Raw genomic sequence first — 15,011 nt, forward strand, 5'->3', positions numbered from 1 at the left:
AAAAAAAAAAAAAAAAAAAAAAAAAGAAATCCAGGAGAGTTAACCCAACTGTTAATAGTGATTATCTCTAGGTGATGAAGTTATATGTAATCTCTATTTTCTTATTTTTACTTATTGGCTTGTTGTTTTCTGCCATGAATTTATTAAGTTTTTTAATAAGTAAAAATAAATACATAAAATTATTATCTATATTAATAATTATTTGTGGTCCCACAGATGGAGGTATTTCTATTAAATACTCAGAAGAAGGCCGGGTGCAGTGGCTCATGCCTGTAATCCCAGCACTTTTGAAGGCCAAGGTGGGCAGATCACTTTAGGTCAGGAGTGGGAAAGATGGTGAAACGCCGTCTCTACTAAAAATACAAAAATTAGCCTTTTCCTTTTGCAGGTGGTGGCGAAGGTGGAAAGAAAGCCCTGAAGGCCTCGGGCACACAACGTGAGTACAAGGTGGTGGGTCGCTGCCTGCCTACCCCCAAAGGCCAAACGCCACCCCTCTACCACATGCAAATCTTTGCGCCTAATCATGTAGTTGCCAAGTTCCACTTCTGGTACTTCCTATCTCAGTTACAGAAGATGAAGAAGTCTTCAGGGGAGACTGTCAACTGTGGGCAGGTGTTTGAGAAGTACCCACTGCGGGTAAAGAACTTCAGCATCTGGCTGCGCTATGACTCCCGGAGCAGCACCCACAACATGTACTGGGAATACTGGGACAACCACCACGGGCGCTGTCACCAGTGCTGCCGAGACATGGGCGCCCAGTACCACGCCTGGGCCCACTTCATCCAGATCATGAAGGTGGAGGAGATCACGGCCAGCAAGTGCCGGCGGCCGGCTGTCAAGCAATTCCACGACTCCAAGATCAAGTTCCTGCCGCCCCACTGGGTGCTGTGCCATCAGCAGAAGCCATGCTTCACCAGGAGACCCAACACCTTCTTCTAGGTACAGGGTGCTCTCCCGGGTGTGCCTCAAATAAACTCAGGAACACCTCAGTCGGGGGGAAAAGTTAGCCAGGCATGGTGGTAGGTGCCTGTAATTCCAGCTACTCAGGAGGCTGAGGCAGAAGGATCGCTTGAACCCAAGAGGTGGAGGTTGCAGTGAGCCGAGATCGCACCACTGTACTCCACCTTGGGTGACAGAGGGAGACTCTGTCTCAAAAAAAAAAAAAAGAAATACTTTCAGCAGGGGTTTGTCCTGGGCACTGGCAGCACACAGAGAAGAAGTGAGAGCTCATTCAGGATTAAAAACAAGAGTCACCATTCCTGAAGGATTTTTTTTTTTTTTTTTTTTTGAGATGGAGTCTCACTCTGTCACCCAGGCTGGAGTGCAGTGGCCGGATGGCAGCTCACTGCAAGCTCCGCCTCCTGGGTTTACGCCATTCTCCTGCCTCAGCCTCCAGAGTAGCTGGGACTACAGGCGCCCACCACCTCGCCTGGCTAGTTTTTTGTATTTTTTAGTAGAGACGGGGTTTCACCGTGTTAGCCAGGATGGTCTGGATCTCCTGACCTCGTGATCCGCCCGTCTCGGCCTCCCAAAGTGCTGGGATTACAGGCTTGAGCCACCGCGCCCGGCCATATATGTTTTAATTAGAGACAGGGTCTCACTACGTCGCCCAGGCTGGGCAACCTGAAGGATTTCTCTGAGCCCAATTCCTTGTTCCTTCATAGCCATTGATATGCATATCTCAGTTCATCCTCAAAATCAGTTTAGGAGAAACATTATTTCACAGCTGAGGAAACCAAAGATCCTGAGACTCAGAAAGGTTCGTTCCGTTATTTGCCCAGGGACACACAGCTAGAAAGTGACGGAGGCAGGATTTGAATCCAGATCTGAATGACTTCATAGTTTGTAAATTTTTAAGCTCTGAACTTTGCCCTTCCAGTTGCAAGATGCTGATGCATTCTTGTATTTCCAGCTCTTCACACACAGGCACTCATCGATATTAGCACTGCCTAAATAAGTCAGTGAGGTAAAGATCATTGTCTCATTTTCCAGATTAGAAAATTAAGGCCAGAGAGGGGACCTGCTCAGTGTGGTCAGCTGAGAAATAGTGGCATTCCTTCTAGAATCCGGGTCTCCTTTCTCGCCTTGGGCAGCCCTCCTCCTTCCGCTACTTTCTGCCAACTGCTGAGGCTTCCTTCTCGAAACAAATGACTCAAGGTAAATCACTGGTTGGACTTCCCCTTTCTCAAAATACAGGAAGTCTGTGTTGTTTGCAATCCCTGTGGGTGAACAGTTTCAGCTCAGTTATGAAGTAGGCTGGGCCACATAGAGGACTGGGTCCTGCTGGGGCAGGGCTCCAGGCTACCGGGGATGGCACAGCTGCATTTTTCCTTCCTGAGGGTCATGTCAGTGTGTCTGTCAAGTCAGGTTTGATGTCTTACCCCAAAGAGCCGGCTGTACTATTATGAAATTTAGAAAAATGAGCCCAAGAGGGAGGGGCCTCTCAATAATTAATAATGACGACTACTATTATTTCATGTTTATGGCACATTAATCTTCCAACCAGGCACTGTGCTAAGTGGCTGACACGTGAACCCATTTGAGCCCCGGAACAGCCCTAGTAATAAGGTTCTATAGCTTTGGAGCCAAATAACACTAGATACAAATCACAGAAATGCCACTTTCCAGCTGTGACAACAGGGACATTATTTACATTCAGTCAATAAATACTTTTGAGCACTTACTATGTGCCACGTTTCAGTGAACAGAACAAAGATCCCTGCTCTCTTGTGATGTTTACATTCTACAAGGTAAAGCAAATTGTAAACATAATAAATATAATAAATTATAAATAAGTATAAATAAATTGTGTTAGAAAGTGGTAAGGGGGGCCGGGCGCGGTGGCTCAAGCCTGTAATCCCAGCACTTTGGGAGGCTGAGACGGGCGGATCACAAGGTCAGGGATCGAGACCATCCTGGCTAACACGGTGAAACCCCATCTCTACTAAAAAATACAAAAAACTAAAAAATACAAAAAAAAACTAGGCGGGCGAGGTGGCGGGGGCGCCTGTAGTCCCAGCTACTTGGGAGGCTGAGGCAGGAGAATGGCGTAAACCCGGGAGGCGGAGCTTGCAGCAGTGAGCTGAGATCGGGCCACTGCACTCCACCTTGGGTGACAGAGCGAGACTCTGTCTCAAAAAAAAAAAAAAAAAAGTGGTAAGGGAAAGATACAGTAGAGCAGGGAGGAGACAGGGAGTGCTGATGCAGCATCAGTGCAGGCAAGAGGCAGGATGAGTTATTAAATAGTGGTGTCAAGGAAAGTCTTGCTGAGAAGGTGCTATGCATACAAAAGAGAGGTGAGGTTAGCCATGCAGGTAACTGGGGAAACCCTTATTAAGCAGAAGGAACCGCCAAAGTAAAAGCCCCAAGTGTGCTTGGTGGTTTCAAAGAGTAGCCAGTGCCAGGTGCGGTGGCTCACGCCTGTAATCCCAGCACTTTGGGAGGCCGAAGTGGGCGGATCACAAGGTCAGGAGTTCAAGACCATCCTGGCCAACATGGTGAAACCCATCTCTACTAAAAATACAAAAATTAGCTGGGTGTGGTGGCACGCCCCTGTAGTCCCAGCTACTCGGGAGGCTGAGGCAGGAAAATCGCTTGAACCTGGGAGGCGGAGGCGGAGGCGGAGACTACAGAGAGCGGAGATCCTGTCACTGCACTCTACCCTGGCGATAGAGCAAGACTTTGTCTCAAAGACAACAACAACAACAAACAAACAACAAAAAAACAAAGAGCAGCCAGGAGGCTAGTATGGCTGAACAGTGGCCAGGGAAAGAGTCCTCCCTACCCACAATGTTGCCCCAGTCATTCTTTCTCAGACCTTGTTCTGTGCTTCCTTCCTTGCTCTTCTCATAATTTCCAAGTATTTAATTTACTTGAGTGTTTGCTTATTTCTTGTTCATTTCCTCCACCAGCCCTAAGTTCCTTAAAGTCAGAGAACACGTTAGTTTTACTCGGTGTTGACCACAGAGCCTGGGACATGGAAAGCACTTAAAGTTGAATTAATGAGTAAACCATCCATCCATCCATCCATCCATCCATCCATCCATCCATCCATCCGTCTAGTCACAGTTATGACAGAATCTTTCCATAATGTAGACTACTATTTCTCAGGGTAGCTCTGGTTACCCTGAGAGTTCTAGTTCAGGACATTAGCAACAGAGTTAAACTGCATGGGTTCCAGTTCTGGTTCTACTGTTTACTAGTTGTGTGATCTCAGGCAAGTTAAGAAAAACCTCTCTGTGCATCATATCTATCAACTGGCAAAACAGTAGTATCATTCTCTAAGGGAGGGTTGTAAGCAGTGTAAACAGCACCAGGGGTATAGTGCTTATGTATGTGTTTTCTCTATGCAGTCTAGCCATGAGCGTGAGGAGACCACTTCCTTCCTCCTGTACCAGATCCTAAAAGGGCAGAGAGAAGGGCAAGGGGTGCTATGGTGAGGCTACAGAACATCCCTAATGTGTGCTGCCACATCTGTGCTGTGTTTTGGCAACTGGGGGTGGCCCTAGGGTCTTCACTGAAGTGACATTCTGGGGTTACTGTTCTTGCTGTGTAGCCCCCCAGCCTGATCCTCTGGCCTTTTTCTGCTAGACAACCTTTAGTGGAATCTTACTGCTTGCAATTGAGAAAGTTGAATGATACAGATATTAATACTGAATACCTATTTCTTTTTCTTTTTTTCTTTTTGAGATGCAGTCTGGCTCTGTCACCCAGGTTGGAGTGCAATGGCGTGATCGCAGCTCACTGCAACCTCCACCTCCCAAGTTCAAGCGATTCTCCTGCCTCAGCCTCCCAAGTAGCTGGGATTACAGGCACCTGACATCATGCCCGGCTAATTTTTGTATTTTTAGTAGAGACGGGGTTTCACCGTCTTGGCCAGGCTGGTCTTGAACTCCTGACTTCAGGTAATCCGCCTGCCTCGGCCTCCCAAAGTGCTGAGATTGCAAGTGTGAGCCACCATGCGTGCCCCGGAATACCTATTTCTATGCCTGATACCTTACATTTTATTTTATTTTTATTTTATTTTATTTTTTTGAGATGGAGTCTTGCTCTGTCACCCAGGCTGGAGTGCAGTGGCGCAATCTTGGCTCACTGCAAGCTCCGCCTCCCAGGTTCACGCTCTTCTCCTGCCTCAGCCTCCTGTGCAGCTGGGACTACAGGTGCCCGCCACCACACCCGGCTAATTTTTTGTAGTTTTAGTAGAGATGGGGTTTCACCATATTAGCCAGGATGGTCTCGATCTCCTGACCTTGTGATCCACCCACCTCGGCCTCCCAAAGTGTTGGGATTACAGGCATGAGCCACTGCACCGGGCCTCCATTCATTATTTCATTAACTCTTTACACAGACCTGAGAGGCAGACATTAACCCCATTTTACAGATGAAGGAACCAGCTCAGAGAGGTGGAGTAACTTGATCAAGGTCATGTAGCCAATGACTGGCAAAACCAGGGTTCAGGCCCAGGGTGACTCCTAAATTGCTCTTTCAATGTGATTAAAGGCCCCAGCAGGATTTTCTCCTCCAGCACTTGCTGTCAGTGATGACAAAGCACAGCTCAGTTCAGCTGGAAGCGAGGAAATCGTGTGAATCTGGTCCCTAAGCAAGAAAGAGAAATGGGTCGGGGCAGCCTGGGAGAGTTCTAGAACCTGGAGGGGAACATAGGCCTTGCCTAGGTAAGTGCTTCAACATGAGGAGTCCTGTCCCTACTGCCCCTAAGACCAGAGACATTTTCTCTCTGAGGTCTGAGCCCAGCTATCGCTGAATGGCCTGATTCTCATGAAAATGTGGAGATAGAAAACATCTGGGGGGGCTGTGGTTGCCAGGCAACAACCAGCCATTCACTCTCTTGCCAGAATCAAGGAGGCTGTCTGATGCTGACAGAGATAGCTGGATCTGAGGCCTGGAGACCTAGATTTTGGTTCTGATTTGCTGTGTGGTCTTGGGCAAGTCCCTGCCTTTCTCTGAGCCTTCATTTCCCATCTTTTATGTAAAGAGCAGTCAGACTTACAAGTGACAAGACGAACAGGCACCAGGTGGTCAGAATTAGAGTGATAGTATGGCACAGGCAGAGGACCGGGGCAGGTCATGGGTGAGGGAAGACTCAGTTCTCCCTTCCATCCTGCCCTAGGCTATCCTGACTCTGGTTACTAGCTAGGGGCAAGGGACATTTCCTTTCCCACCCTGAGCTAATTCAGGCCACCCAGACTCCATCCCAGGCTCAACCTTGCAGCTCAGAGTCTAGGAATTATCTTCACACCCACAAATTAGCACAGTCACCACCTACTCCGCCAACTTTTCCCCATGGGGAGTTTCCTCAGTTCCTGCTGAAGTGAAGCTACCCAGCTTTGGGTGTTTCCCTGGACACCCATCAGAGGACCTTCTGACAGTTTGCAGGGATTGCACTGATGGTAAACCCTGAGGGTGGTGTGTTTCGCAGCAATCAGAAGAGTTAACATTTTCTGTTTCACATCCATTACAAAATATGACAGCAGCTGCCATTTGCTGGGCCTGGCACAGCCTCAAATGTTTTATGTCTGTAATCTCATTTAATCCTCATATAATCCAGGGGGATAGGAATGAAGGTCCTATTGTACAGATGAGGAAATGGAGCCTCAGAGAGAGGAATTGATTTGCCCAAGGTCCCAGTAAACGGTGCAGGCAAGACTCCCACTCAGGGCCGCAGCCTGGGGTTGAACCACTACAGGTCACTGCTTCCTCACAGTCCCACCAGACAGCATCAGAGCTGGAAGAGTTCCACCTGCTCCCAACTTTACAGATGGACAAATCAAGGCCCAGAGGGAAGAAGTGACTGGCCCAAGGTCATGTAACAAGTTAATGCTAGAGCAGATTCTAGGACCACTCTGCTCAAAGGCTCACCACACTATTCCAGAAAACAAAAAGTACCCCAGGCAGAAGCAGCAGATAAATCAGAAATCTCATTTTAAGAAATCCATAGGCCGGGCGCGGTGGCTCAAGCCTGTAATCCCAGCACTTTGGGAGGCCGAGACGGGCGGATCACGAGGTCAGGAGATCGAAACCATCCTGGCTAACACGGTGAAACCCCGTCTCTACTAAAATACAAAAAACTAGCCGGGCGAGGTGGCGGCGCCTGTAGTCCCAGCTACTCGGGAGGCTGAGGCAGGAGAATGGCGTGAACCCGGGAGGCGGAGCTTGCAGTGAGCTGAGATCTGGCCACTGCGCTCCAGTCTGGGTGACAGAGCGAGACTCCGTCTCAAAAAAAAAAAAAAAAAAAAAAAGAAATCCATAGCATTTCCTAGGCAGTCAAACAGTGCATGAGGTTCACAAGACAAGGATCTCACAGAGGTTCTTGAGGTTAGGGCAGAGTCCCAGCATTCCTCTAGGCAGTAAGGGGCCTGTGGGTGTCACTCTTTTGGTCCTACAGATGAAGCTGCAACTCCAGCTACTGGCGGAGGTAATATGTATGTCCAGAATGTCCTCAACTGCCTCGCCTAGCTAATGACTACCTGTCTTTAAGTGTTAGTTTGAGGTCACTTCCTCTGGGAAGGCCTCTGTGAACCCCTAAGCTTGCCCCACTATAGATTCTCATGGCCCCTGCTCTTTTCTGTAAGAGCACTGACCTCGGTTTGCCCTGTGGACTCATATCAGAGGCACATTTAACTAACACCAGCTTTACAACTTATCCTCCAACCACTGACCTCCAAAGATGCCACCCCAGAATTTGGTATTATCCTCACAAAACCAAAGTCATCTTTTAGCATGCGCTAAGCTGATAGATGCTGAATACAGTAACAAACTGGAGTCACCCCTGCAGATACCAGGAACACTCCTGAATTCTCTGCTCAACCTCAATGCATCCCTAGAGATGGGGTCATTTTCTTAAAGGCAGAGAGGCTTCAATGTCCAAGTATCTCAAGACAGCCTTTCCTTTAGTTACTTATTTTAGCATACAAAAGAATTTGAAGATGGAAGAGGGGACAACTAGCCCAGGAATGCAGCCCAAGAAGCTGGAAAAGTTATGAAAACCAATTCTCATTGAGCACACAAAAGAATTATTGTGCAGTACAGGTAATTTAAGGTCTTTATTTTATTTTATTTTTTGAGACAGTCTCGCTCTGTTGCCCAGGCAGGAGTGCAATGGCATGATCTTGGCTCACTGCAACCTCCGCTTCCCAGGTTCAAGGAATTCTCCTGCCTCAGCCTCCCGAGTAGCTGGGATTACAAGCGCCCATCACCATGCCCAGCTAATTTTTGTATTTTTAATAGAGACAGGGTTTCACTGTGTTGACCACGCTGGTCTTGAACTCCTGACTCCAGGTGATCTGCCCACCTCGGCCTCTCAAAATGCTGGGATTACAGGTGTGCATCACTGCCCCTAGCCCTAAGAGCTTTAAATGTAGTTTTGGGTATGTCTTTTCTACCTGACTGCTGACTTTAAAACTGAACCCTGTTCAGAGACACCCTCATTATAATTATAAATATGAAAGAGTATTGAATTTCTACACACACATCTCTCCACAGACCCAAAGTCCCATGATAACTTATTTGGCTCATCTCACTGTAGCCACACCTAGCACCATGCTGGACACAAAGCAGGTACTCAGTAAATGTTTACTGAAGGAACAAATCAAACATGCTTACTTGTGAAAATAAGACCAGAGTGGTTTGTGTGGGTCTAGGTGGCTACAGGTGCTCTCACTTTTCAAGACAAGAAGCCACATATGCACCACTGTGCACCTGCTCCTCCAAATACACCAGGCCAGAGGCAGAGTGAAGGTGAATGTGGATTTGTATGTGTTTATTCACTGCACACTATGTGAAAACCGGAGCCAGTTTTCTATAATATTTTGGCAATTACATCTGTATCAGTTTCACAAATTACCACAAATTTGTGGCTTAAAACAAGACGATTTTATTGTCTTACAGTTCTGCAAGTCAGAAGTCCAAAATGGTTCTTATGGAGGCTAAAATCAAGGTGTCAGCAGGGCTGCATTCCTTTTGGAGGCTCTAGGGGAGAATTGGTTTTCATAACTTTTTCAGCTTCTTGGGCTGCACTCCTTGGCTGGTGGTCCCCTCTTCCATCTTCAAAGCCTGCAACACAGCATCTTTAAATCTCTCTTTGTTCTATCTTCATACATTATCTTCTCTCTTATAAGGACCCTTGTGATTACATCAGGCCCACTAGGATAATCATCCAGGATGATCTCTCCATTTTAAGATCCTTAATGTAGTCATATCTGCAAAATCTCTTTACCATCCAAGGTAACCTTCACAGGTTCTGGGGATTAGGACCTGATATCTTTAGGTGGTCATTACTCAGCCTACCACAGGATATCATATTTTGCTTTGTTGAGCAAGATGCTCAATACATGTTTGGTGAATTGCATCGTAACAGAAAGAAAAAGTACTGCCCCAGCAGAGAGCCCACAACCTGAGTACCCTGGAGCTGTAAGAGCTGAGCAATCATGGGCATAGCATAACCCAAAGCTCTCCCAACATACGGGGGTAGGAGCTGAATCACTAAGCTCCCCAACACTCAGGGCATTGCTGTTTCTCTTTCCCCCGATACTGGTCACTCCTGCTCCAACCTCTTCCAGGGATCAAAATTTGTTCTTATATCTTGAAGAAATAACTTGCATGTGTTATTGTTATTAAACAATTCAAATCTTTTTTTTTTTTTCTGGAGACAGAGCCTTACTGTGTCGCCCAGGCTGGAGCGCAGTGGCGTGATCTCAGCTCACTGCAACCTCCACCTCCCAGGTTGAAGTGATTCTCCTGCCTCAGCCTCCCGAGTAGCTGGGACTACGGGTACACGCCTGGCTAATTTTTTGTATTTTTAGCAGAGACAGGGTTTTACGATGTTGGACGGGCTTGTCTTGAACTCCTGACCTCAGGTGATCCGCCCAGCTTGGCATCCCAAAGTGCTGGGATTACAGGCATGAGCCACTGTGCCCTGCCTAGAATCTTTATTTCTATTTATTAATTGAGAGAGAAGAAGGAACTGTTTTGTTTTTTTTTATTTTTTTTTGTGTGAGGACTGGGAGTCTTGCTCTGGTCGCCTGGGCTGGAGCTTGCAGGTCGGCGCAGGACTCAGCTCACTGCCAAGCTCTGCCCCGCGTGGCCAGTTTACGCCATTCTCCTGCCGCTCAGGCCTCGCGAGTAGCGTGGGGCACTACAGGGCGCGCGCCACCTCACCGGGCCTAGTTTTTGCTATTTTTAGCTAGAGACGGAGGTTCACGTCGTTAGCCAGGATGCTCTCGATTCTCCTGACTCGTGAAGCCGCCCCGTCTCGGCCTCCCAAGACGTGGCTGGGATTACAGGCTTGGAGCCACCGCCGCCCGCCAGGAACGTTTTAGTTAAACATGAACTTCAGAGTCAGAAAGATCTGGGTTCAACTTCTTCCCTGAGAAAACACCAAATGGCAGATGACTGGTACACAGAGTGGACTCAGACGCCCTGGGGGCCCAGGAATGGGAGGTCATAGTGGTTTCCATGGAGGCTTTGGCAGTGGTGTTGGGGCCTTGGGGTAGTAGCTGGGGTCAGGGTCTGGGCCATGGAGCTTGCAGAGGCAAGGGTGAAGACAAGGAATGGATGCCTGTCACCAAGTTGGGCTACCTGGACAAGGACATGAAGATCAAGTCCCTGGAGGAGATCTAGCTCTTCTCCCTGCCCATCGAGGAGTCTGAGATCATTGACATTTTCCTGGGGGCATCTTTCAAGGATGAGGTTTTGAAGACCACGCCTGTGCAAAAACAGACCTGCGGCTGACCAGCATACCAGGCTCAAGGTGTGTGTTGCCAATGGGGACTACAGTGGCCACATTGGTCTGGGTGTTAAGTGCTCTGAGGAGGTAGCCACTGCCATCCGAGAGGCCATGACCCTGGTCAGGCTCTCCATTGTCCCTGTGCAGAGAAGCCACTGGGGGAATAAGATCAGTTAGCCCCCACACCATCCCTTGCAAGGTGACAGGCTGCTGTGGCTCTGTGCTGGTGTGCCTTATCCCTGCTCCACTGAGGCAATGGCGTCACCTTGGTCCCTGTGCCCAAGATGCTGCTGATGGCTAGTATTGACCAGTGCTACACCTCAGCCAGGTGTATTCCATCGTAACAGAAAGAAAAAGTACTGCCCCAGCAGAGAGCCCACAACATGAGCACCCTGGAGCTGTTAAGAGCTGAGAAATCGACTGGACATGGTGGCTCATGCCTGTAATCCCAGCACTTTGGGAGGCCGAGGCGGGCGGATCACAAGGTCAGGAGTTTGAGACCAGCCTGGCCGACATAGTGAAACCCTGTCTCTACTAAAAATACAACAAATTAGCTGGGTGTGGTGGCATGCGCCTGTAGTCCCAGCTACCCGGGGGGCAGAAGTTGCAGTGAGCCAAGATGGCGCCACTGCACTACAGCCTGGGCAACAGAGACTCCATCTCAAAAAAAAAAAAAAAAGCTGAGAAATCATGGGCATAGCATAACCCAAAGCTGCACTGCCACCTGGCAACTTCGCCAAGGCCACCTTTGATGCCGTCTCCAAGAATTATAGCTATCTGACCCCCAACCTCTGGAGAGACACCATATTCATCAAGTCTCCCTATCAAGTCTCCCTATCAGGAGTTCACTGACCATCTCATCAAGATCCAGACCAGAGTCTCTGTGCGGAGGACCCAGGTTCCAGCTATGTATACAAGATAGAGTTTTGTTTTGTTTTTTGAGACAGGGTTGCCCGGGCTGGAGTGCAGTGGCACGACCTCCAGGGCTCAAACAATCCTCCTGCCTCAGCCACTCCCCAACCCTAGTAGCTGGGACTACAGGCATGCACCACCGTCCCCAGCTAATTTTTTGTGTGTTTTTTGTAGAGACAGGGTTTGCCATGTTGTCCAGGCTGGTCTGGAATTCCTGGGCTCAAGTGATCCGTATGCCTCGGCCTCCCAAAGTGCTAAGATTACAGGTGTGAATCACTGCCCCTGGTCAACAGAGGTTTTACACAAGAAAAAATAAAATGAATTAAGCCTGCTTAAAAAAAAAATCTGGATTCAAAGATCTTGGTTCTGCCACTTACTAGCTACAAATAGTAATTTTAACTCTGAGAAGCCTCAGATGATTTTTTTTTTTTTTTTGACCTGGAAAACAGGGATAACAGAACCTCCATTATAAGGTGGCTGTGACAAATAAATAAGATCATGTATATCAAAGTGTAGTCTCCAGACCAGCTGCATTAACATCACCTGTGAAGTAGCCACACTTCTGACATACTAAATCAGAAATCCTGGGCATGGGGCCCAGCAATCTGTGTTACAACACACCCTCCAGGAAATTCTGGTGTAGTTCAAGTTTGAAAACCACTGCTATCTATGTAATATGCCTAGTACCCAATTGGTACTCAACAAATGATTCTGTCACCACTATTGCTTACTATTGACAGTTCTAGCATATTCCCTCTGAGATATTAAGTTGGTTATCTATCTTTTCCCCCTCATGTCCTACAAATGCTGTCTGTCTTAATCTTTGGGTTGTCTGCTTATGCAGTCTATCACCCACACAGCTGCCCTTTAATATAAGGTAGTCTTCTGGTCTTTCCTTGTGTACTTCCAGTAATAGGTAGCTCACTATGTATCTGGGCAGGGTAAACCCCCTGGTCAAGCCTGTTCATACAGGCATGCCAACTGCGTATGCACTGTAAAGACCTTCCCCTAAAGGCCTGTTCTCCAAGGTCCCTCAGCTGTGCTTAGGTCTCTCTTCAGCTTTAGGGTAGCTCTCCTCTATGTCTGAGCCTCAAATGAAGCTTGATCAGCCCTGAGGAGAAGGGGAGGTTTCCTTCTCAAATCTGGGACCGTGTTTCTACTTGCTTGCCTGGTGTTTTGGCAGCCACTTCACCCGGGTGACTCACTCTGGTCTGAGGTCACCCAAAACCCCCAAGCCTTCTTCTCAGGAACTGCAGGCACTTGCGTCGGCTGGGTCACTCCAGTCCTTGATGTGTGCAATTCATTTCTTAAAAATAACATTACTTTCAAATTATGAAAGACATGCTTGATATAGTAAGTTAGGAAAACACAACGGGGAAAAAAATCTCACTAGTAATGGTCATCCTAAAATTGACATCTGACTTTCAAAAAAAGGATCCTATATTTTTGTATTCAAGAAAAAAAAAAAAAAACCCACTTAAGCAATTTCCATTTCTGGGGTAAAGAAAAGAATCAGAGAAAATGAAACTAATGTACCATAGGAATCATTGTGAATTCCAGCATATATGGACATCTCTTGTCTCATAATTCAAATGTACATCAATGCATAACAATGTAAACTCATCCCCCCAGAGACTACCATTGTTAATCTTTTGGATATAGCCTCCAGTCCTTTGCAGTTACCATCCTGTATTTTTTAACTTAACTCTAGGTCTAAATTTAGCACTGAATTTGGAGATAGACAAACCTGGTTCAAATTCTGGCTTTTGTGCTTTTGAGTAATACCACTTTGGAAATTCATTTAACCTCTTGGAGCCTCAATTTCCTCATCTGTAAAAGGGGGCTGATAATATCTGCTTCCCAGGTTTGTTGTAAAGATGGAAATAAATGAGGGCCAGGTGAGGTGGCTCATGTCTGTAATCCCAGCACTTTGGGAGGCTGAGGTGAGAGGATCAGCCGAGGTCAGGAGTTCGAGACCAGCCTGGCCAACACGGTGAAACCCTGTCTCTACTAAAAATACAAAAATTAGCTGGGCATGGGGGCGCATGCCTGTAATCCCAGCTACTCAGGAGGCTGAGGCAAGAGAATCACTTGAACTTGGGAGGCGGAGGATGCACTGAGTGGAGGTCGTGCCACTGCACTCCAGCCTGGGTGATAGAGTGAGAGTTCATCTCAAAAAAAAAAAAAAAAGAAAAGAAAAGAGAAAGAAAAAAATTAATGAGAATAAAGCTTCTGGCACATAGTAAATGCCTGCAGAGTTTGTATTGGGGTTGTTACTATTAACTCTTCATCTGGCCAACTACTGCTCCCTTCTTCCTCCAAGGCAGATGCTGTCTCCCTTTGTATCTTTCCCTGCCTTGCTGCTCCCATACATCACACTCCCTGTCTGTCTTGCTGCTGTCCCATGTCTATCTTTGTGTTATAGCATCAGACACATGACACAGTGCCCCTCTACCCTCTAAACTCCTCCAGGGCAGGACCATGTCCACCTTATTCATTTCTGTGTCCCCAGGGTCCAGCAGAAGGCATGACCCAGTGTGGCTGTCAGGTTAGAAGGGGCTGGATAAGAATTTGCGATGGAGGCCGGGTGTTGTGACTCGTGCCTGTAATCCCAGCCCTTTAGGAGGCTGAAGTGGGTGGATCACCTGAGGTCAGGCATTTGAGACCAGCCTATACAACATAGCAAAACCCTGTCTCTACTAAAAATACAAAAAAAAAAAAAAAAAAAAAAAAGAAAGAAAAAAATATTAGCTGGGCGTGGTGGTGCGTGTCTGTAATTCCAGCTACTTGGGAGGCTGAGGCAGGAGAATCGCTTGAACCCTCGAGGCGGAGGCTGCAGTGAGCCGAGATAATGCTACTGCACTCCAACCTGGGCAAGAGAGCCAGACTCCATCTCAAAAAACAAACAAACAAAAATAATATGTTGATGGAATGAATAAACTTAGAAGAGATTGAATGCATGAATGAGTCAGTAAGAGCAGATATCATCCCCCAGCAGAATCCTCTTTCTCCTAGGGATAGAATCCCTCACCTCCCAGACTCCATCTCAAAAAACAAACAAAAGGAACGTGTTGATGGGAGGCCGAGGTGGGCGAATCACGAGGTCAGATCGAGACCATCCTGGCCAACATGGTGAAACCCTGGCTCTAGTAAAAATACAAAAATTAGCTGGACGTGGTGGCATATGCCTGTAATCCTAGCTACTTGGGAGGATGAGGCAGGAGAATCACTTGAACCAGGGAGTCAGAGGTTGCAGTAAGCCAGGATTGTGCCACTGCACTCCAGCTTAGCGACAGACAACGACTCAGCCTCAAAAAAAAAAAAAAAAAAAAAAAAAAAAAAAAAAAAAAAAAAAAAA

The 15,011-nt window shown here is 47.3% G+C and overlaps 1 pseudogene; it reads left to right on the forward strand.

Annotated features, from left to right (window-relative positions):
• The window catches only part of LOC108537229 (60S ribosomal protein L18a pseudogene), an 8,514-nt pseudogene extending 7,507 nt beyond the window's left edge, over positions 1-1,007 (forward strand).
• The last annotated feature ends 14,004 nt before the right edge of the window (positions 1,008-15,011 follow it).

The sequence above is a fragment of the Rhinopithecus bieti genome, unplaced genomic scaffold (genome assembly GCF_001698545.2).
Source record: "Rhinopithecus bieti isolate Rb0 unplaced genomic scaffold, ASM169854v2 scaffold_13029, whole genome shotgun sequence".
Classification (NCBI taxonomy): domain Eukaryota; kingdom Metazoa; phylum Chordata; class Mammalia; order Primates; family Cercopithecidae; genus Rhinopithecus; species Rhinopithecus bieti.